Source organism: Myxocyprinus asiaticus, chromosome 20, assembly GCF_019703515.2.
Source record: "Myxocyprinus asiaticus isolate MX2 ecotype Aquarium Trade chromosome 20, UBuf_Myxa_2, whole genome shotgun sequence".
In the NCBI taxonomy this organism is placed as follows: domain Eukaryota; kingdom Metazoa; phylum Chordata; class Actinopteri; order Cypriniformes; family Catostomidae; genus Myxocyprinus; species Myxocyprinus asiaticus.
This window is the reverse complement of record NC_059363.1, coordinates 46,404,863-46,429,554: the sequence shown is the minus strand read 5'-3', so window position 1 is coordinate 46,429,554 and position 24,692 is coordinate 46,404,863. Positions and strand designations below refer to the sequence as shown.

The window sequence follows — 24,692 nt, the reverse complement described above, 5'->3', positions numbered from 1 at the left end:
GGCGACACTGTCGGAGACTTTGCCCGGCAGTTTTCGATGGTAAGGAAGCAGACGGAGGCCATACAACATATCCTGCCCCGCACCCCATCTGCTCGTCACCAAGGGCATCCCCCAGCGGAGGTAACACCGGCTCCGCCACAGCCCAGCCCAGTGGGCCAGCCAGCAGGAAACAGACGCCACCCGTCTCGTGGCCGGCCACCAAGAACCCGAGGAAGGCTTTGAAGCGCCCCTGAGATAGGCAGCCCAAGATGTCGGGAACTCACCCTTCAGGAGCTGGTAAAGAGACCACTCCATCCCCCGATGGAGGGTTGGGTGGAGAATCCTTATTTTCCTTTTCTTTTGATTTCACCACATGCCCAACGGGATGCGGTACCCACTTTGTCAAGACAAGAGCAGTTCCCTCACTTCCTGGGCCTCACAGTTAGTGTTCACGGCCGTCATTATCATGACCGCCGGACACCGTTTCTCTCTGGCAGGTTCGGCGCCCCGGAGGCAGGACTTCCGCCCCCCCGCACCCAGCTGTGGCACAAGTCTGCTCCCAATGTGATGGTCTCCACGGGTCATGAAGATGCACTTATTCCTCCCCCGTCCCAGGCTGTTCTGGGGGTAGTTACAAGGAGCCAGGTAAGTGCTTTGATGTCCTTAGACTCGGCACGGCCACAAGTGGCACCTCAGGCTCTGCCCCGTCATGAGGCCCCGCCCGCCAGTACGTCTGACACAGTTGCTTGCGCTCCCCAACCCGTCGCGTTGGCCGATCAGGACTGCCCGACTCAGCTATGTGATTCAGTTCTCCAGGCGTCCGCCCAGGTTCAACGGCGTCCACTTCACTGCGGTGAAAGGCGAGAAGGCCGCTGCCTTGTGCCCGGAGATCGCCTCCCTCCTACGGAAGGATGCGATTGAGCCTGTTCCTCCAGCCGAGATGAAGAAGGGGTTTTACAGCCCCTACTTCATCGTACCCAAAAAAGGCGGCGGGTTGCGGCCAATCTTGGACCAGCGAGTTCTGAACCGGGCTTTGCACAGACTCCCGTTAAAGATGCTGACGCAGAAACGCATTCAAGCGAGCGTCCAGCATCAAGATTGGTTCGCGGCAGTAGACCTGAAGGACATGTACTTCCATGTCTCAGTTTTACCTCGACACAGACCCTTCCTGCGGTTTGCTTTCAAGGGCTGGGCATACCAGTACAAGGTCCTCCCCTTCGGTCCGTCCCTGTCACCTCGCGCCTTCACGAAGGTCGCAGAGGTAGCCTTTCCCTGCTAAGGGAAGTGGGTATCCGCATTCTCAACTATCTCGACGACTGGCTGATCCTAGCTCACTCGTGGGACTTGTTTTGTGCACACAAGGACCTGGTGCTCACGCACCTCAGCCGGCTGGGGCTTCGGGTCAACTGGGAAAAGAGCAAGCTCTCCCCAGTTCAGAGCATCTCTTTTTTCGGTATGGAGTTAGACTCTGTCTTAATGACGGCGCACCTCACAAACGAGAGCGTGCAGTTGGTGCTGAACTGTCTGAGTACATTCAGACAGAAGACATCAGTCCCACTGAAATCTTTTCAGAGGCTCCTGGGGCATTTGGCATCCTCAGCGGCAGTCACGCCGCTCGGGTTGATGCATATGAGACCGCTTCAGCACTGGCTCCAGACTCGAGTCACGAGATGGGCATGGCGCCACGGCAAACACCGTGTGATCATCACGCGGGTCTGTCGCCGTCTGTTCAGCCCTTGGTCCGACCTAGTATTCCTACGGGCAGGAGTTCCCCTACTGCAGGTCTCCAGGCACATCGTGGTTACGACGGATGCCTCCAAGCGTGGCTGGGGTGCCGTGTGCAATGGGCACACAGCCGCCGGCCCTTGGACTGGTCCGCGACTGTGTTGGCACATCAACTGCCTTGAGTTGCTGGCAGTATTGCTCGCCCTGTGGAGGCTTTTGCCATTGATCCGGGGAAAGCACGTGTTGGTCCGGACGGACAACACGGCGACGGTTATGTACATCAACCGCCAAGGCGGTCTACGCTCTCATCGAATGTCGCAACTCACCTGCCGTCTCCTCCTCTGGAGTCAGCAGCGGCTCAAGTTGCTGCAAGCCACTCATATCCCGGGCAACCTCAACAGCACAGCGGACATGCAGGTCACGCTCAGGGGAGAGTGGAGACTCCACCCTCAGGTGGTTCAGCTGATCTGGAGTCGATTCGGTCAAGTGCAGGTGGACCTCTTCCTTGGGCAGACGCCCCTCTGCCCTGGGTCACCATGTCTGTAGAAACTCCTCCCCCCTCAGATAGGGCCTACCACGGGACCCTTCCACATGCTTCCGACTAGACTTGGTAAGACCATGTGACATATTTCCACTTGAAAGCCCCCCCTCTCTGGGTGGGGTGTGGTCTCCACGGTGTCCTCCTCTTTGGAGGGACACCCCCCGACATGGACCTTATATGGCCCCCAGCTGAACGATTTAGTTCCTTTTGGCGAGAAAAAAGAGAAAAGGCTGCGGATCAAAAGGCTCATTTTTTTGTGCAGTTGACTTGTCCCTGAGGTGCAGGGGACTGTTTGACACCCAGAACAGCATTGGGGGAGGTTATGTGACGGCCGGGTGCGCTGGCTACGAGGCACACAGAGGTCTGCCCGTCTCGCCCCGCTAGTCCACGTAACACAGTTCAGTAGTCGTGGCATTTTGTATAGGGACCCCTAGTGTCACTTCATCGACACAATGTCGAGTGAGTGACAGAAGGGGAACGTCCCTGATGGAGGGAACGAGACGTTGTGTCCCTCCTGCCACAACACCGAACTACCCGCTGAATGGGCCGGCACCTTGTCACGGCTCCTCAGTGCAAAACCTGAATGAGTGGTTGCATTCCAGCTCCTTTTATACCCGTATGTCCGGGAGAGTGGCATGCAAATTCCACTCGCCAATTTTCATTGGCCTTTTCTCAAAGATCAGAGATGTCTGGGGCTCCCAGGAGCGACCCCTAGTGACACTTCATCGACACAACATCTCATTCCCTCCATCAGGGAAAGGAGGTTACGACAGTAACCGAGACGTTTCTTTAAGACTACAAGCAGCAGTTCAGCTAGTGAGTGCATATTAAAGAGAGAGGACACGCATGGTTTCTTGAGCGCATCCCTGCTATGTTTGATTAGAATGAATGTTTTTTGTTGTTTTTGATCAACAAACTGTAAAGAAAAAAAGAGACATTATTCATTGTTCAAATGAAGATCATGATTAATTGCAAAATCTATATTTTTACCCATCCCTAATTTTATCATTTTTATTTTAAGACATACATGTGATTTTGTTAGATTCAACATGGCAAAATCCAATTATTTTTGTGTACTCCCTCGAACCTGCTCCCCCTTGGGATTTACTGATCTGATGTACAATTAAATGCTTCCTGAATCTCTCACTAGAACCCAACCAATCAAATACTGGCTCTTATATTTACTGTATGTGCAAACTTTCTGTGCGGATAGGCCTGTCAGTGTGGTGTGTCTTAATTTAATTTAATATACGTAATAATTTGAGTAGTGCACAGTGTACACTTTGCTGCATGGACATCCGCTCAAAGGGTACATTTCAACATGGTAAGAAAAAATAGAGGTTTTTAAAAACACGATACCCTATCCATCTTATTTTGCGATACAGAAGTAAGCAGCAGCTGCATTTCCGGCATATGTGTAATGTGTGTTTCCGATGTTATTGACCGCAAAATAAATAAATAGAAGGATAATGACACCAGAATTTAGTGATATAAGTTTATAAACTATCACACAACAACAAGATGTACAGCAGAATGATGGCCTAATGTCGGATAATTATCTAAAATCAGCATTTATGGTAAAAAAGTAAATCATACACTTATTGCTGTGTTGTATTGAAGAGACCGTAATAAAATCTGCTTCTTACTTTACCGAGATCGTGACGATGCAGTGTTTCTTGTCTCCATGTAAACCTCCTGTGGCAACGGGGGCGTGGTCAAGCATCTCTCCGGAGAGAAAGAAAGCGGTAAAGGCGCTTACACCTGAGCTAAATTATGTCTAACACCTGTCTCTAATTTCAGTGAGCACGGGGAGAGCGGCATAAATAGAGCGACACTACTTAGTCGGGGAGAGACTGGACACGACAGAGCCGAGCCAGAGCAAGGATTTTTAGTAGTGAAAGATTATTTGCGAAAGCAGTGTATGATAGTGTTTAGCTTAGTGCTTAAAGGAAAACTGTAAAGTGGTGTGGCGAAGAGGGAAAAATAAAGCCTCACCTTAAAAAGGAAAACTGCTTCGCGCCTCATCTTTTACACCTCCATTTATATGTACCTGCATAACCTCCAATGATGCCTTTATTTATTTCCAAAGGCGGTGTTTCATAGGCCATGCTGAATGCGAAATCTGTGTGTCTGTTGACTATACACTGCTAAGAAAGAGAGAATACTCTCTGACAAGAATGGAGAGTAAAATGTGTTTATTAATTTGCCAAGATGAAACAAGATGCAGTTTTGGTGCAAAGAAAGTTAAAGCAGCATTTGCCCAGGGGCTTTCTGCTCTCTGCTAGTCATGTAAAGTTTGTGGAGGCATGTCAGACGGCGAGGAGGACTGTCCTGTCAGTGCCTGATCTCTTATTCATTCTGCCTGTGCAACAGTGTGATAATACGATGGCAAAATGCGATATACAGTAAAACTATATGCGTTCAAAACCAATGAGTTTATGAAAATTATAATTAATGTTAATAATATGATGACATATATTGCCAGCCTGTAATATAAAGCAGCATAATGTAGTATTTTTGTATCACTAAAATAGCTGGAAGTGGCTGATACTGGAAGTGGCCCACATTCAAGATTGATAATGGCGGTGCCCTTGTTTCACTGAAAAATAAGGTGTATAGATTTTGGTATTAAAAAAAAAAAATATAACAATAATGAAACCACAAATAATTTAGTTACTCATGTAAACAGATGTTTTGCAGTGTTTTCTGTTCATCTTCTGACACATTAGCAAAGACAAAACAAAAGTTTTTAAACTCATAAGGTTCTGTTTTGTGTATAAAGGTAATTCTGATGGGACCCACTGAAACCCTGAACTCCTTGTGGCAAATCAATTATTCATAAAGAATGTATATGATATTAAGTACATTTAAACAAATGAAAAAAGAAATGAGAGGCAGTTATATTGAGAATACAGTCACTCAAGTTCACTAAGTGCAACCTCTTCAGCTCTGACTTTATTCACAATAAAGCAAGTGTTTAATTGCTTTCAAAAACAGACACTACATAATACAAATAATAAAGGATTAGTTCACCCAAAAATGAAAATTCCCTCATGCCATGCCAGATGTATATGACTTTCTTTCTTCTGCAGAACACAAATGAAGATTTTTAGAAGAATATTTCAGCTCTGTAGGTCCATACAATGCAAGTGAGTGGGTGCCAAAATGTTGAAGCTCCAGACTCCATAAGGACAGCATAAAAGTAATCCAGATGACTCCAGTGGTTAAATCCATATCTTCAGAAGTGACATGAAAGGAGTGGGTGAGAAACAGATCAATATTTAAGTCATTTTTTTTTTTTACTATAAATTCTCCTCCCTGCTCAGTCAATCTCCATTTCACTTTCACATATTCCTTCTTCTGTTTTTGTTGATTCACATTCTTTGTGCATATTGCCCCCTACTGGGCAGGGAGGAGAATTTATGATAAAACATGACTCAAATATTGATCTGTTTCTCTCCTCCACCTATCATATTGTGTCTAAACACATGGATTTAACAATTGGAGTCATATGGATTATTGTTATGCTCCCTTTATGGATTTTGGAGTAAATTATTTTTGGGTGAACTATCCCTTTAATTACACAGCTTGTCATTAAAATGTTATTTTATTAAGCAAACATCACCCTTTTAAAGCTGAATTCAGTCAACAGCATTTGTGCCATAATGTTGGTTACCACTAAAATTAATTTAGACTCGTCCCTCCTTTTATTTAAAAAAAAAAAAAAAAAAAAAAGCACAAATCTGTGTTCTGTAAACAATATGTGTGTTAACATGATTTTAGTGTGATAGAATTAGGGATTCTTAGGGCATTACTGCATTTACTAGACAACAAGGTTACACTTATTGTTTATGTCTTGACTCTATACTTTTGAAACAGTGAGTATTTTAACATTTATGGATTGACCCCATTCACTTCCATTGTAAGTGCCTCACTGGAATCTTAATGTTTGCTCTTTCAAAAGAAAATGAGTGACAAGGCGAAATCTATTTGTGTGGTAATCAACATTATGACACAAATGCTGTTGATTGAGCTTAAAAGCGTCTTGACATACTCTTTTTTTATTATTATTATTTTATTATTCCCTGAGGTCCACTTATAATGTTGGTAAAGTTTTTCTGCACCAAAACAGTCATAATTTTGTAATATATAATGATTTTCCACCCTGTCTCTTGCTCTCTGTCTGAAATGCTCAGTTTCAAGCTCTCTGGCCCTTTTAGACTTCAGTGTAAACGCTCACTGTTATGATTGGATAACATCATGAAGTCCCTCAAAAACAGCCATATTTGAAATGCAGTCCGAAGAAAATAAACAAACTCCACAAGACCACAACGTTATAAAACTACATTTCAGGATTAACATATAACCCACATCCAACACATTTCATCTGAATATATTAATCTGTTCCGTCAAGCAGCACCATAAACTATAAAGCAGTCATGACATGAATTAAATTGTTTACTTACGTTTTTGCGGTCCAATAGTGTTTTAACTGCCCCATCTTTCAATAACAGTTCCTTTGCAATGCTTGAATCGTATTGTAACTGGTTCACAAGCAATCCACATTGATATGAGCCAAAAACTTATACAATCCATGCTGAAATGTTCTGTATACTCAGACGTAATACAATCAATTTTGATGTTGGTTGGTTCACCCGGCTTCAACTGGCCAAAGCAGAGATGCTGGTCTTCACAGGAGCGACATCTCACGCATCTTCCATGTTTGTTTACACACAGGACTGCATGTGTTTCTCCCAGACAGCGGCAGCAGCGGAATGAGATGCGTTTTCAAAAGTTGCGCTTGTACCGCTCTTAAAAGCGGCGCACATTGCCGGAAATGCATCGAAACGATCAAAGACGTCCATATAGTTCATATTTACAAAAGACCAACAATTAAGAATAGCACAGATGGGTGCAAAAATGGTCCAGGACGCCATAAAAACAACATGAAACAGCTGAATGAAAAATAATGGATGTCTTTTTTTAGAGTTCTAACTTGACACTGCGTCTTTTAAAAGCGGCGCACGATGAATGACAACGGTCAAAGCCGTTTGTCTGATGCATGTGTATTTAGAAAAACATTTAAATCCAGATGGGCACATTAAGGTGTCCTGTGTAAGTCTCCTTAAAAGTGTAGATGAATCTCCCATGACAGGCCCATGTCTCTCTTCTTCACCTGTGACTGACTGTCTGAGCTCCAGTGGGCAGGGCCAAGGGTGCAATGACAAAAAACAGGCGTTGATATCTTGCTGAAGGGGTAGTCATATGCAGGTCCTTGTGATGTCACAAGTTCCACAAATTCCAAACGAGCTATTTCTAGAGACTGTTTTAAATAAATGCTCTTTTTCTATTAAGGAGGAAGTTTTAAGTTCTGAAACTTACAGTATGTTTTTATAGTACAATGACCTCTTATAAACTCAGCAAAAAAGAAACGTCCTCTCACTTTCAACTGCTTTTATTTTCAGCAATCTTAACATCAAATCAAATCAAATCACTTTCAAATTACTTTTCTTGTCACACAACCATATACACAAGTGCAATAGTGTGTGAAATTCTTGGGTGCAGTTCCGAGCAACATAGTAGTCGTGACAGTGATGAGACATATACCAATTACAATAAACATCAGATTAACACAACACAATTAAAAATCTAATATACACATAATTACACATAACACAATATACAAATAATAACATACAATGTACAGTATACAATACACACAATATAGAATACACATTATACAATAAAAAAAAATAGTATAAATAGTATATATAAAATGTACAGTAGGTTATATTGTACTGTATTGAAATTCAGGCTGTCGTTGATAGTAAGTTGCCAGTGTGTTGTAAAGATAGAATATATTATAATAATAATATAATTTATGACAGTCCGTGTGAGATATAAGAGTAATAAAGTGCAGTGCAGATGTATTTTGATCGTGGCAGATCAAGAGTTCAAAAGTCTGATTGCTTGGGGAAGAAGCTGTCATGAAGTCGGCTGGTGCGGGTCCTGATGCTGCGATACCGCCTGCCTGATGGTAGCAGTGAGAACAGCCCATGGCCCGTGTGGCTGGAGTCTCTGATGATCCACCGATCCTCAGGAACTTGAAGCTGCTTACTCTCTCCACTGGTGCTCCATTGATGGTGATGGGACTGTGTTCTCTATCTCTTCTCCTGAAGTCCACCACAAGCTCTTTTGTCTTACTGACGTTGAGGGAGAGGTTGTGCTCATGACACCAGTGTGTCAAAGTGTGCACCTCCTCTCTGTAGGCTGTTTCATCATTGTCAGTGATCAGACCTACCACCGTCGTATCATCAGCAAACTTAATGATGGCATTGGAGCTGTGTTGCCACACAGTCATGTGTGTACAGGGAATACAGGAGTGGGCTGAGAACACAGCCCTGCGGGGCTCCAGTATTGAGGGTCAGTGATGAAGAGATGTTGCTGCCCATTCTAACCACCTGGCATCTGCTTGACAGGAAGTCCAGGATCCAGCTGCACAGCGAGCTGTTTAAGCCCAGAGCCCTGAGTTTCTCATCAAGTTTGGAGGGCACTATGGTGTTGAATGCTGAGCTGTAGTCTACAAACAACATTCTCACATAAGTGTTCTTTTTTCCAGGTGGGAGAGGGCAGTGTGTATTGTAGATGCAATGGCATCATCAGTGGAGCGGTTGTTGCGGTAAGCAAACTGCAATGGGTCCAGTGATGGAGACAGCACCGAGCAGATGTAATCTCTGATTAGTCTCTCAAAGCATTTGCTGATGATGGGGGTCAGAGCAACAGGACGCCAGTCATTTAAGCAAGTGATTTTGGATTGCTTTGGAACAGGCACAATGGTGGACGTTTTAAAGCATGTGGGGACTACAGACAAAGAGAGGGAAAGGTTGAAAATGTCTGTAAAAACACCAGCCAGTTAATTCGTGCACGCTCTGATGACACGGCCCGGAATGCCATCTGGACCCACGGCTTTGCGGATATTCAACCGTCGGAAGGATCGGGTTACATCCGCTACAGAGACGGAGAGTGAACTAACCTCTGTAGCTTCGGCCGCGAGAGCTCTCTCCACGAGGGCGGTGTTATTTCCCTCGAAATGAGCATAAAAAGTGTTTAGCTCATCCGGGAGAGAGGCAGCGGTGTTTACTGCTGAGCTTTTATTCCCTTTGAAGTCTGTGATGATATTAATTCCCTGCCACATGCTTCTAGAGTTGGTGGTGTTGAACTGTCCTTCAATCTTGTTCCTGTACTGACGTTTTGCTGTTCTGATAGTTTTTCGGAGGGCATAACTGGCTTGTTTATGCTCCTCCGCATTCCCGGAATTAAAAGCGGAGGTCCACGCATCAAGTGCCGCGAAAACATCGCTATTAATCCAAGGTTTCTGGTTCGGGTAGATCCGTATTGTTCTGGTCGGAAAAACAATGTCCTCTACGCACTTTCTGATGAAACATGTTACGCTATCAGTGTAAAGCTCGATGTCGTCACATTAACATGCGTAAATATTTGTATGAACATAAAAATATTCAACAACTAAGACATAAACTGAACAAGTTTCACAGATCTGTGACTAACAGAAATGGAATAATGTGTCCCTGAACAAAGGGGGGGTCAAAATCAAAAGTAACAGTCAGTATATGGTGTGGCCACCAACTGCATTAAGTACTGCAGTGCATCTCCTTCTCATGGACTGCACCAGATTTGCCAGTTCTTGCTGTGAGATGTTACCCCACACTTCCACCAAGGCACTTGCAAGTTCTCTGACATTTCTGGGGGAATGGCCCTAGCCCTCACCCTCCGATCCGAGAGGTCCCAGACATGCTCAATGGGATTGAGATTCGGGCTCTTCGCTGGCCATGGCAGAACACTGACATTCCTGTCTTGCAGGAAATCACGCACAGAACGAGCAGTATGGCTGGTGGCATTGACATGCTGGAGGGTCATGTCAGGATGAGCCTGCAGGAAGGGTACCATATGAGGGAGGAGGATGTTTTCAGCATTGAGCTTGTCTGCAATGACAACAAGCTCAGTCCGATGATGCTGTGACACACCGCCCCAGACCATGATGGACCCTCCACCTTCAAATCGATCCCGCTCCAGAGTACAGGCCTCGATGTAACGCTCATTCCTTTGACGATAAATGCGAGTCCGACCATTGCCCCTGGTGAGACAAAACTGTGACTCGTCAATGAAGAGCACTTTTTGCCAGTCCTGTCTGGTCCAGCGAAGGTGGGTTTGTGCCCAGAGGCGACGTTGTTGCTGGTGATGTCTGGTAAGGACCTGCCTTATAACAGGCCTACAAGCCCTCAGTCCAGCCTCTCTCAGCCTATTGCGGACAGTCTGAGCACTGATGGAGGGATTGTGCGTTCCTGGTGTAACTCGGGCAGTTGTTGTTGCCATCCTGTACCTGTCCCACATGTGTGATATTCGGATGTACCGATCCTGTGCAGGTGTTGTTACATGTGGTCTGCCACTGCGAGGACGATCAGCTGTACTTCCTGTCTCCCTGTAGTGCTGTCTTAGGCGTCTCACAGTACGGACATTGCAATTTATTGCCCTGGCCACATCTACAGTCCTCATGCCTCCATGCAGCATGCCTATGTTTTTATAACTGTGACCTTAATTGCCTACCGTCTGTAAGCTGTTAGTGTCTTAACCACTGTTCCACAGGTGCATGTTCATTAATTGTTTATGGTTCATTGAACAAGCATGGAAAACATTGTTTAAACCCTTTACAGTAAAGATCTGTAAAGTTATTTGGATTTTTACAAAATCATCTTTAAAATACAGTGTCCTGAAAAAGGGACGTTTCTTTTTTTGCTGAGTTTATTTCAAAAGATCAAGGAAAATTTTATTCCTCATGTCATGACCCCTTTAACTTGTATTGAACCCGAAATATTCCTTAAAGGTAAACTTAGAGAGTTACATACTGTATGATAAGGAGTCCCTTGAATTACTTTAGCTTACAAATCCATAAAGTTAGGATTTTATGTACTACTAATTCAAACAGTCAAGTACAGAAATGAGGTTGTGGGGAATAAGCCCTTGTGCTTGAATAATTTAAGCACGTTCGTTTGGTCTAAAGGAACTCATTTGGACATTTAATTAGTTGTTATTGAGAATTCATAGAGATTTAAGCTAGTGTTATTGATGTTGTTTTACTGTAAATAGTTGTTTCGTGTAAAGTCACCATAGTGTGATTAGTGTTCCACAAGTGCTCATCTTGGATCCTGTTCAATCCATGCCATTTTAACTTGTGCATGTTAATGTGCACAGCTGAAGTGCAGATTTATGTGAAATATGATGCCTAATTTCATTTATTATTTCCTTCGGAGCCAAGTAAATTAAGTAGAAACAGTGATATAAAAGTTCATTTGAAACAACTTGCTATTAGTTGCTAAATCTTACTCATGTGGCATACATTTGAAGTTATAAAGTCAAGTTAAATGAACTGATACATTTGTGTATATCTAACAAAGGTCTTCTAGTTGTGCTGACATAAAATGACCATAAGTTGAATTTACTTAAAAAGCATGATGCAAAAATGCTATATACAGCAATGTATATATATTTTAAGTAACTCAACAAATCATAAAACTGTAAATATTGAGATATACATTGAATTTTGTCCAAAAGGCTGACCATGTAGGGGGATAATGTTTTAGCTATATCGCCCTGCACTACCTGTTACTCTGTTGTGTATTTTAGCACAGCTGCAACTCTGTTTTGACCAATTAGCATCTAGAACCCAAGCTGTTTGTTTTATAATTTAAAGTATTACATGTATATTTAGCACCGGCACAGATGCGTCTGTGTCAAATTAGCCAATAATATCTGTGTGTGTTGTTTATGAAATATTTAATACCTCTTGGTTCTATTTAACACGTTTGAGCATGTTTTAATCCATTCCACAGAATTCTGCAGATTTCCCCAAAAAACAGTGAAGAAATTACTCCGTCTGCGACCACATATGAGATTAATATCTGAGGTTACGATGTGATAATCCTTAATAGCTTTACATAGTGGCTCCTAATAAATGCCTGATGATGTTAGATGATCAACAGCATGTGTTTGTCTCTATGGTAAAACCTTCATGAATGTTACAATCATTCAAACAGATCTAAACTTTCAGGGAAAAAAGTTTAATAAACACTTCTTATTGTTCCTCGCTCCCGAACGGGTTGGGAATGTGTTCTCAAATACCAGCTAATCCCTGTGTTTGTGAATCACGTCAACATTGTTGCATTGTGCTCATTTGTCAGTGTTGTTTTGGCAATGTTGACAGTCACATCTTCTTTCTCTTTCAGCTGCGATGACCCTGAAGTAGAGGATTATGGGAACAAATGGAGCATGAGCGCAATGCTTAGATATTTGAGACAAGAAGGCAAAGACACCACATGTGAGTTGATCTGTTGCTTATGTAATCATCACTTTCATCTTTAACACTCCATAACGTCTGACAGTTGTTCTCAAGCACGAGTCATTTTTAGACTGACACGCTTGTTAATCTCCTGACAAACAACAGTCACTAGATTTTACGACCCACTGTGTGTAGCATTTTATGTTTTAATTGAGTATCCCACTCAACAGTCTGATGTTTAAAGGAATACTTCACCCAAAAAATTTAACATTATGTCATTTACTCACCCTCATGTTTTTCTAAACCCGTATGACTTTCTTTCTTGTGATACATTTGGTTGTGTTTTGCACAACGCAATTAGTTTAAAAAAACTGAATGGTACTGTACTTTTGTTTTGATTGTTTAAATCTGTAATGATTATCTGTAAATGTTTGTGTGTGTCAGTGCTGATGGGTCAGATTGAGGATTTGATCATTAAATCTGTTGTGAGTGCTGAGATCCACATCGCCACGGCCTGCAAGATGTTCGTCCCTCATCGCTGCAACTGCTTTGGTAAGACAGGGTTAGGGTTAGGCATTTTTTTTATTTTTTTTATAACTGCCATTCTTCAAGACGACACAAAGCGAAGTGGCAAATTCACTCCGTTTATTATGAATAGTAATTAAGAAAGATAGGTAAATGTTCCATGTGCCTCAGTAGACTGCCCCAAGTCGAAAGAGCTCATCTCCATATTTCTACGATATTCAAGTATAGAGATATGGATGTTGCTAGGGTGCTCTGGATTGAAGCTAGGCAGTTGCTAGGGTGATAGTTGCAAGTTTGTTTGTTGCCGAAGTCAATAGATCCACCCCCATGTCTCCAGAATGTCCTGGTGCAGAGATATATTTAGGTGTTTCTGTCTGGTTGCTTGGGTGTTTTGAATGATGGCTAGTTGCCAGGGTAAGTCTTAATGGCCGCTTGATAGTGGCACAAGCATATCCCTCTCAGCCATTTTCAATGAAAGTGTATGGGCTTCGGTTGCTAAGGTGCTGTGGATGGTTGCTAGGGCATGGCTAGGCAGTTTCCAAGGTGATACTTAAAGACTGCTTGCTAGCTCGAGTGAAAAGAGCCCACTTCCATGTTTCTATGACATTCTGATCCTGAGATATAATCCCTCAGATTTCCTGTCAATGTTAAGTCTGTGGGATTTGTTCTCTAGTTTTTCGCCAGCTGGGTGAAAATTGTATGCCCGATGGCTTATAAAATCATAGCACTCGTCTCCTTAATAGGCCGATCGAATGACACCTCATTCATAGATTTATGACAAACGTTGCGAAACGAGTCACTGCAAAAAATATTTTTCTTAATTAGTATTTTTGTCTTGTATTCCAGTAAACATTTTGAAATATTCTTAAAACAAGATATATTTACTTGACATGAAAAATGAAATGAGAATAAACTTGTTTTCCCTTTGAAATAAGTGTATTATTCTTACCGCATTGGCAAATAGTTTTGTCTTGTTTTAAGCACAAACCTCACTAAATTTAGTTAGATTTCTCTGAAAACAAGACCAAAAATCTTGTGCCATTTTACGTCTTGTTTTAAGAACGTTTAAATATTTTTTTACTGGAAAACAAGAGAAAAATATATACCACCTACACTGCAAAAAAAAAAAAATATATATATATATATATATATATATATATATATATATATATATATATATATATATATATATATAAATTCTTTTTTTTTTTTTTTTGCAGTGTAGGTGGCAAACTTTGAATAATTGGTTTGGGGATTTTGCAGAATCCCCAAACGAAAGTCAGAGAAACTGTAATACTGACACTTTTTTTATTTATTTTTTTTAAATGTTTTTATATGTCCCTTAAAACAGTGGTTCTCAAATTTATTTGGTCACGTCCCTCTTTGAAACAACAAAAACTTTCGCGCCCCCCTTAAAAAAAAAAAAAAAAAGCCTAATCAAAAGTGATCAAAATGTACAAGATTAACAGCATTTTCTTTCATCTTCATTTCATGTAAAAAAGTTTTATTTAAAAATATAATGACAACTGAATGAAAAGTTACACTTCACTGAAAAAGAATCTGATTGAATGAACATTTGTCACAATGCCAACCTTGTTCTGCTATTTTGTCTATAATTTCTGTATTACATAAATACATAAAACATTTTAATGATGCCTATACACTTTCAAACCATACAAAACCAGAAGGAAAAATAAATAAATAAAAAGTGATACTGCTGCAGGAGCAACCCCTGGGCATGAACAAATTGAAAATCAAATCCTCCATTCATCTGCATTTAAATAGCAGAAAGTTTTTCTCTCAATGGAGACATTTACACTGGATATTATTATTTTTTTTTTAAGATAATAATAATAATAATAGCAAGGATTCATACCTGTTAATATTAATCCACCTCAGTAGTACCTATAAAAGCATTTTTAACCTCCAGTAAACTTCCAGTAAGAATAAACGACTGTGATTGGCCCATCCTGGCCAGCGCTGGGAAAAGTTACAGGTACTACATGTAAGCAACAAGACTGAGGGATGAGAGGCTGGTGATAGGCTGTCCAAGTTCCAAAAGCACCATACAAGATGTCCTTAACTGATGTGCCTTATATATATATTCTTCTGAAGTCATTTGTTTGAGGGACCGACCGAAATATCAGTGTTAATTCATCGTTTCCCCCATTTTAGCCATACTGCATACTGCGTTCTGTGCATGATTTCCAGCAAGACAGGAATGTCAGTGTTCTGCCATGGCCAGCGAAGAGCCCGGATCTCAATCCCATTGAGCACGTCTGGGACCTGTTGGATTGGGATAACATCTCACAGCAAGAACTGGCAAATCTGGTGCAGTCCATGAGGAGGAGATGCACTGAAGTACTTAATGCAGCTGGTGGCCACACCAGATACTGACTGTTACTTTTGATTTTGACCCCCCCTTTGTTCAGGGACACATTATTCCATTTCTGTAAGTCACATGTCTGTGAAACTTGTTCAGTTTATGTCTTAGTTGTTGAATCTTTTTATGCTTTTTTTGCTGAGTTTAGTATTCATATATACACTATATTGCCAAAAGTATTCGCTCACCCATCCAAATAATTGAATTCAGGTGTTCCAATCACTTCCATGGCCACAGGTGTATAAAATGTAGCACCTAGGCATGCAGACTGCTTCTACAAACATTTGTGAAAGAATGGGCCGCTCTCAGGAGCTCAGTGAATTCCAGCGTGGTACTGTGATAGGATGCCACCTGTGCAACAAGTCCAGTCATGAAATTTCCTTGCTACTAAATATTCCACAGTCAACTGTCAGTGGTATTATAACAATGTGGAAGTGATTGGGAATGACAGCAACTCAGCCACGAAGTGGTAGGTCACGTAAAATTACAGAACGGGGTCAGCGGATGCTGAGGCGCATAGTGCGCAGAGGTCGCCAACTTTCTGCAGAGTCAATCGCTACAGACCTCCAAAGTTCATGTGGCCTTCAGATTAGCTCAAGAACAGTGCGTAGAGAGCTTCATGGAATGGGTTTCCATGACCGAGCAGCTGCATCCAAGCCATACATCACCAAGTGCAATGCAAAGCGTCGGATGCAGTGGTGTAAAGCATGCCGCCACTGGACTCTAGAGCAGTGGAGAAGCGTTCTCTGGAGTGACGAATCACGCTTCTCCATCTGGCAATCTGATGGACGAGTCTGGGTTTGGCGGTTGCCAGGAGAACGGTACTTGTCTGGCTGCATTGTGCCAACTGTGAAGTTTGGTGGAGGGGGATTATGGTGTGTGGTTGTTTTTCAGGAGTTGGGCTTGGCCCCTTAGTTCCAGTGAAAGGAACTCTGAATGCTTCAGCATACCAAGAGATTTTGGACAATTCCATGCTCCCAACTTTGTGGGAACAGTTTGGGGATGGCCCCTTCCTGTTCCAACATGACTGCTCACCAGTGCACAAAGCAAGGTCCATAAAGACATGGATGAGCGAGTTTGGTGTGGAAGAACTTGACTGGCCTGCACAGAGTCCTGACCTCAACCCAATAGAGCACCTTTGGGATGAATTAGAGTGAAGACTGCGAGCCAGGCCTTCTCGTCCAACATCAGTGTCTGACCTCACAAATGCGCTTCTGGAAGAATGGTCAGAAATTCCCATAAACACACTCCTAAACATTGTGGAAAGCCTTCCCAGAAGAGTTGAAGCTGTTATAGCTGCAAAGGGTGGGCCGACGTCATATTAAACCCTATGGATTAAGAATGGGATGTCACTTAAGTTCATATGTGTCTAAAAGCAGATGAGCGAATACTTTTGGCAATATAGTGTATGTCTTCACCCAATATAGTACATAAGATTGTACATTTTATTTTCATATTTCGCTTTTGATCATTTTAATCACATTTTAGCTTGATGTCATGAAATTGCATTTTTTAATAATGATAAAAGCTGTTGTCACTTTGAAATTTCATAAAAAAATTTTAACAAGATATTCACAAGTTGGAACCTAATAATAAAAATAGAATTACACATATAACAATTATTTAATAATTATATTATAAAAGTAATAATTTAAGTGCTACCATGTCAAGACTACTATGCCAAAAATTTTTTTTTTTTACTAAACCCCTGCATAGATGCGGCACGAGCCTGTTTGTTAAATTATTTAAAATGTACAGTGAAGTTAAGAGACTGTACAGTGGTACTGTCTCTTTAAGAGAATGCCTGCTCCGCAAACAAATGTTGAGTGAGCACAACACACATTAACAAGAGATATAAGTTGCACAGTGGTTTTTCCTTCATCCGTGCAATGCATGGTTAGAATTAATGTTTATTTTTTACTTTTTGATCTCCAAATGATCAAAATAACAGAAAGGATATTAAAAGAGACATGAAATGAATATGGAGTGCACAAAATACAAGGAACGAAGCAAAAGGAAACTTTTACTTGCAAAATATGTATTGACCTACGTGTACAAATATTTATTATACAAGTTCTCAAATTTAAATCTACAAGCTCTCGAGTTTTGCAACACTTTTACTTTCTAACAGACATCCAATAGGTGTTTTACTGGTCTGTAGACATGCTTTCAAATGGAGAATGTTGTGAAAACAGTCCATGGAAAAGTCAGAGTTGATGTCGTTAAATGCAATGTTAATGCCATTTCACTGCTGAACTAAAGTGATGGTGACAGTGAGATCATGACAGATCTGGACCCACTGCAGCCAAATTAAGTCAATTTCCTTCAGGGCGCTCACGAGACACAACACGCTGTAAAAGACGAGACTGAATCCAGCTTCTTAATCATTAAAAGCTTTGCTGTGCCTAATTTCTACTACACAACTCAATCTCTGATGAGTAAAATCTGAATATTTACTAGCCAGTGGCTAATAACAGACATATTTTAGTTGCATAGCATGAGATCTAGGTTGCGTTCCATTTCAAATTTTTATTTGAAACTTCACTCTGTCTCATGGACTCGGATGTATGTCACTGCTTATGTTGCGAGTGTCCACTACTGGCGGAAGATGTGCAATGGGTTTAACTGGAACACCCTAAACCCTTGATCACTTGGAGCATGTTGAAGGCTGATGTCATTATGTGGAATTATTTAGTGATTTTTGCACCTGAGAAAACAATGTTTTCGGAGATTGATTTCAGTGGCTCATGTATAAATCTCATATGTTAAATTAAATTTTTCAATTCAATGAATTAGAAAGGATTAATCAAGATTTAGACAAACAAAAATGTTGCCTCCGATTCTGAGACAGTCAATCCGTGCATCCCAGCATTTTGAGGCTCATGCTTTTGAGGATCCACGCACAACTTACCACACGCCCCATTGAGAGCGAGAACCACTAATCACGACCACGAGGAGGTTACCCTCCCTAGCAACCGGGCCAATTTGTTTGCTTAGGAGACCTGGCTGGAGTCACTCAGCACACCCTGAATTCGAACTCACGACTCCAGGGGTGGTAGTCAGTGTCAATACTCGCTGAGCTACTCAGGCCCCCAAATGAAAATGTTAACATTACAATGAACACATATAACACATAACTGTGTTATAAACAGTTTAAGGTAGCTACAAGTATTATGCTGTTAAATCTCAATATAACTTTTCTTAACTGCTTAATTGGCCTAACTTCACTTCCATTATACATTAGAGTTGCGGGGGTGGGGTTTATGAAGTGCAATCTGCTGTCATGTCACAATCGATTTGCATTGTGGGATATGGAGCTGCCTGAAGCATACATCAGAGTAGACTTGCTCCCTTGGTCAAAATCGAGGGTTTGAGGGTCTGTCAACGGAAACTTCCCTCGCTCACTTAATGAAGTGGAAAAGTGAAGTGGAACGCAGCCTTAATTGCAATGTAGAGGGCTGCTGTGTGCTAACAGGAGTGCGTTTATTGTCATTTTCTAACAGCTTTAAACGTGGCTCATCCAATTAGAATTTAGAGAATACTGTTAAAATTTGAAAAAAAATTTTTTTATTAAGGTCTGATGTTATAATCAGACTAATACTGAACCCAAAAAATTCTGAACGTAATGCTGAAAGATATTGCTGTGGTCACCCCTATTCATACATCAGTCTGAGGTCAAACCCTCATTGCAGTGCTAAGCACCCTCAAACGAAAATTAGAGCACCCTCAATTGCAGACCAGGCAAACTGCTGCTTGCTAGTTGATTTATCATGAATGTTTTTTATTAGATCTTACATTTATCTGGCTTTAGGGTCTTTCACGCATCCACAAGCTTTTAATATGCTCAGGGTTGCCAGATAATATATGCAACACCCCAATCAGAGATTTATACTTGCACAAAATGGAAAGATTTCGCCTTATGTCATACTTAATTTATGCAATCTGGAAACCATGTATGCAAGTGCACACGCTTTCTCTCTCCTCTTCGAAAAAAAACCTTAGTGCTCAATAGTGCAATATTCTGGGGGCCTTGGTAGCTCAGTGGTAAAGACGCTGGCTACCATCCCAGGGTGTGCTGAGTGACTCCAGTCAGGTCTCCTAAGCAACCAAATTGGCCCGGTTGCTAGGGAGGGTAGAGTCACATGGGGTAACCTCCTCGTGGTTGCTATAATGTGGTTCGTTTTCAGTGGGGCGCATGGTGAGTTGAGCGTGGATGCTGCGGTGGATGGCATGAAGCCTCCACACGCGCTATGTCTCTGTGGCAATGCTCTCAACAAGCCACGTGATAAGGTGCATGGATTGACGGTCTCAGACGCAGAGGCAACTGGGATTCATCCTCCGCCACCTGGATTGAAGCAAATCACTACACGACCACGAGGACTTAAATGCACATTGGGAATTGGGCATTCCAAATTGGGAGATAACATTTTGTGAAATTTATTTGCAATATTCTGCTCAAAGAAAAGTGTGATGCAGCCACTCCATGTCCATTCATGAGGCTGCTCATGTTGTTTAGTGCCAAGTCTGTGGGCAAACCTTTTCAGTGATGAACTTTAGTAAAATCCCAATAGATCTTCGCATCATACGCACACGGAGGTGAGAGAGGAATAAGTTTGTTCTTTGTGTTATTTGTGAAATGCTGAAGTCCCTCATACCTGTATGTGAATGTTACTCTGGTAATAGTAATTTATCAGTGTCATGCAGCCTGTTTTATTCAGTTGTGTGCTGAATGGGATGCCAAACAAACCATTGACGAGACCCATATCATGACCAATGAGTGTGTAAACGTGTTGATAATGTTTTGAGAACAAAACAAATTTGTCCAGTTTGCGGCAAACATTCAAATAAAATTTTAGAATCTATAATTTCAGAATATTTTATTTTACTATTAAACCAGACTGCTGATGTAGAGTGGTAAATTGAATAATAAATTACCGCTGCATTGAAGTATGGTAAAATAAACAAGTAATAATTTTATTCAGCCTTTATTCAGTTTTACTAAAAACATGATAGAAAAGTAGCAGCAAAACTTGAAGCAATTCTGAGATGGGATAGTCAAGTGGATCACAAGTTGACCTCAGCCAACAAAAAGCTTTTTGTTCTCTGTCGGTTAAAGAATGTGGTGTCCAAGACCCTGAACTGGTTACCATCTATACAGGATATGTGCGCCCTGTGCTGGAGTATGCAGTTCCTATTTGACACATTTCTTTGACTGCAGATCAAGTTAAAAGTCTGGAAAGTGTGCAGAAACGGGTCTGTAAAATTATACTTGGTCAAAGGTATTTAGGGTACTCAGATGCTCTCTGTCTCCTTGGACTGTGCACTCTAGCAGAGAGACAAATTCAGCTGTGTCTTGACTTTGCCAGAAAGCCATTCAAGTCTAGTTTCAGAGACTGGGAGGAGCTTACAGGTCGCCAGACAAGGAACTCGAATAAACTGACAATTTTGATGTCGAACTGAGAGATATCGGAGATCACCCATTCCCTGTATGTGCAGACTTCTAAATGATTGTGGATTTTAGAAACTACCTTTTGTAATATGGGTTGTTTGATGTTAGATTAGTAATTTGTATATCTGAATACTGTATGTTTTTAAATGTAGTTTATTTTAAATTGTGGTTTAATTAGTATTGACATTTTATAGTAACAGCAATATAATTCAGTGTTCTTCACTGACGAACGTCTTGAAGAACCTGTAATAACGCTGAAAACTCTATAAACAATAAACATAAACAAACAATCACAGAATGCTCCCATCAGTATATACTTCAGAAAATTGTGCATCATTCATTGAGTGCAAGAGTGCACTACTACTTATGGGCTTAATAGATACAACTATGAAGAACTTTTTATCTTCTCTCTTCCATGTTCTGCTTAAAGGCTGATGTGGCCACTGTACCAAAATAATTGCACAACTCTGCTTAATTGAATATGACTAATATTATAAATTGGCAAGCAGATTTCCTTGAATCCCAACAAACACACAAAAATCACTGCATCAAAATGCACAAAATGCTGCATCAAAACTTATAAACATATGATTTAGCAAGTATGTCCTAATCTGCAGGTGCAGAACATTTTTCTTTACGTAGTTTTGGTAGCATTTAAACATGATTTAATCTATTAAAAAAATTTGTAATTACGATACTTCTCCACTTTATACAGAGCACCTCCACTATTTTCAGAAGCACCCTCAGTGATTTTAATCTGGAACCGGGCCTCCCTCACAGTATTATTGTGCTGTGTGGTCATTTTAACCCAGAGTAAAGGTGAGCTTTGGTGTTTATAAAGCACTGACAACAGTGTGCCTAATAAGAAGAATGCACACTTTACTGTAGAATGGCGTGTTTATGGATGTGAAAACATCTGGCCTGATATCTGCTGACTGCACAGAACCACAGAGATGCCAGTTTACTGTCCAAATGTTTCTCATTCTCACTGCTTATGAGGTGATAACTACCTACATCACATCAAACACATTTTCCCTCAAAAGTAAAACCCTGACTATTACATATTCAGCAACTGGTTCAATTTATACACTGATTAATGTTAATTAGCTCTGACCTGTTTATAGTTCTCCTCATATGCCAAAGGCTGAACAACAATGTTTGTCATGTAAATTAATAAACCAAGAATTTAACTTCTGTCAGAATATTTAAATCAGGCTCCAGAATAAACAGCAAACATTAATGCGAGTAAAATTGCCTTTGGCGAGTAAATACTGTAAAACTGGCCAATTTACCAGCAACTTTGCAAAATAATACATGACATACAACAATAATATGATTATCTAATTAAAAATAGACTATTTTATCCAATATTGGAATGTGCTATGTATTGTAATGCATATGAGAGTTAGCTTAGCAACATGCTAACACCAGACTCGAGTCGAGTCTCCCATGCGCTTCATGTGAGCACCACAATTTGTATGAGTTGCTGCCTATGTAGAGCATGGTCAGAAATTAATTAAGGGGGACTTGGTACAAAACTGGCACCCAAAAAAAATTATTAATAAAGTGCACTTTGTTCGCTGTGATTCTCTGATTAGTGGAACTCTCTTCATAATCATGGGTAGTGAAGTTCTTCACCATGAATTCCACTTTTAATATGCTATGGCATGTGTAGGTGTAACATGGTGGTGGTGATCTTTTAGAAAAGAGGCTTAGGATCTAATCGCAGGCTTTTAATGATAACAAGAAGGTAACAGTTAACATGGAAGAATACAAACAAGCTAAATATATACATAAAAGCTACAGCTTAACATTAGAACATAGAACTGATAATGAGGGAATGAAACAAGGGGGTAAATATACACACAGAAGAATGGTGAGGGAACAGGGAACAGCTGAAGAAGATGGAGGGCAAGTGAGTGTAATCAGAAAGTGCATGCTGGGAAGTGTAGTCCATAAACAAAAGGGGAAAACTAAACAGTCACTGAACTGAACTGAAGGTGAGGAAAAACAGGCAATTCATGACAGAACCCCTCCACCCCCAAAGGGACAACTCATGGCGCCCAATGATGGATGGGAAGGCAGGCAGGGACAAGCTGACGAGGAAGGATCCAGAGGATGATCAAGATGCCAAGGAGGAGTTGGCAGACAATCAGATGGCCAGGGAGAAGCCTGCGGACGATCAGGAGGCCAGGGAGGTGACTACAGGGCAGGAACTGGGTCAGGAAGCCTGGGAGGTGGCCACAGGGCCGGGACAGGGTCAGGAGGCCTGGGAGGCGGCTACAGGGCAGGGACTGGGTCAGGAGGCCTGGGAGGCGTCCACAGGGCAGGGACTGGGTCAGGAGGCCTGGGAGGCAGCCACAATTGGTTCAGGAGGTGGAGCCGAAGGTGGAGTGGGCAGAGCCATATGAGCAGGGAATTGAGTTCCAGTAGGAGGATCTGGAGGCAGAGTGTGCGGAGCCACAGGGAGGAGGAGTCGCAAGATGAGCAGGCGGAATCGTGGAAGACTCAGAGGGCAGGGTCGTCATGGTCAGAAGCGCGGGCAGCGACTGGGGAACGATCTCCGTGGTCACAAGTACTGACAGTGACAGGGGAACAACCTCCATGGTCGCATGTACGGGCAGTGACTGGGGAACGACCTCCGTGGTCGTGAGCATGGGCAGTGATGGGGGAACAATTTCCGTGGCCGTGGACACAGGCAGTGACAGGGGAACGAACTTCATGCTCGTGGACACAGGCAGTGATGGGGAATGACCTCCGTGGTTGTGGACACAGGCAATGATAGGGGAACGGCCTCCGCAGTCGTGGACATTGGCAATGACTGGGGAGTAGGAGCCCTTCTTCTCCCTTCTGCTTCCAGGCGGCCGTGAGCACAGCTGTGGTAGACTCGGAAGGTGGAGCTGTGGGAAGCTCGAAGGACGTCTCCAGGATCACCAAGGCTGGGGAGAAAGTGGTCTCTGCTGAAGGGGACTCGGAGACCACTGGAGCCATTGTGGGCCCCCCCCAAAAAATTCCCCTAGGGCTAGAAAGCTGGCTTAGGGATGGGCAAGGCTTGCAACGCTTGCTCTGGGATGGGCAAGGCTTGCAACGCTGGCTCGTTGGCCATGGCAGGCGTGGGCATTGGCTCGTTGCCCATGGCAGGCATGGGGCAAGAAACTATGCGTGCACATCAACAGGGCTGCAAGCTCTGGTGACAGGATAGTGCGGAGCAGCTCACATGCACAATTAAATCGGGCTTCCCTCAATAGGGTGCTGCATCCAACACATTTGAATTCTACATGAGAATTTTCACTTTTAAAGCGGTTTGGAGCATTTCAACCATGTCAAACGGCTAAAGAGCCCCGATATTCTGAACAGCGCTGACAATGGAAAAAGAAAACCTGCCTTGTTGCACCAACATCAATTACAATACTTTTCACATCTACACATCAACACACTTACTAACATTTATCACAGTAAACTGTAACAGAATTTTTCAATACAACCATGGAAGATGTAGCCAAGAAAAAACTCTGATAGCACATACAGTACTCTCCTGTCGTGCATGTAAGTATTTTGGATTGAAAGTCTTGCTTGACTATTGTAGAAATGACAAACTGTCACTGTAGTGTTTAACTCATTCCACAAGGCAATGAGCTGTCATTAAACAACTGATGATCACTTGTATGTGATTGTATGACTTTATTTTTTATATAATTTTTTTTTTCCTGTATTAACTGAAGTACCTTATTTTGTTGTG

The 24,692-nt window shown here is 42.1% G+C and overlaps 1 pseudogene; it reads left to right on the top strand.

Annotated features, from left to right (window-relative positions):
* The window catches only part of LOC127411130 (tubulin polyglutamylase TTLL5-like), a 138,197-nt pseudogene that overhangs the window by 22,380 nt on the left and 91,125 nt on the right, over window positions 1-24,692 (top strand).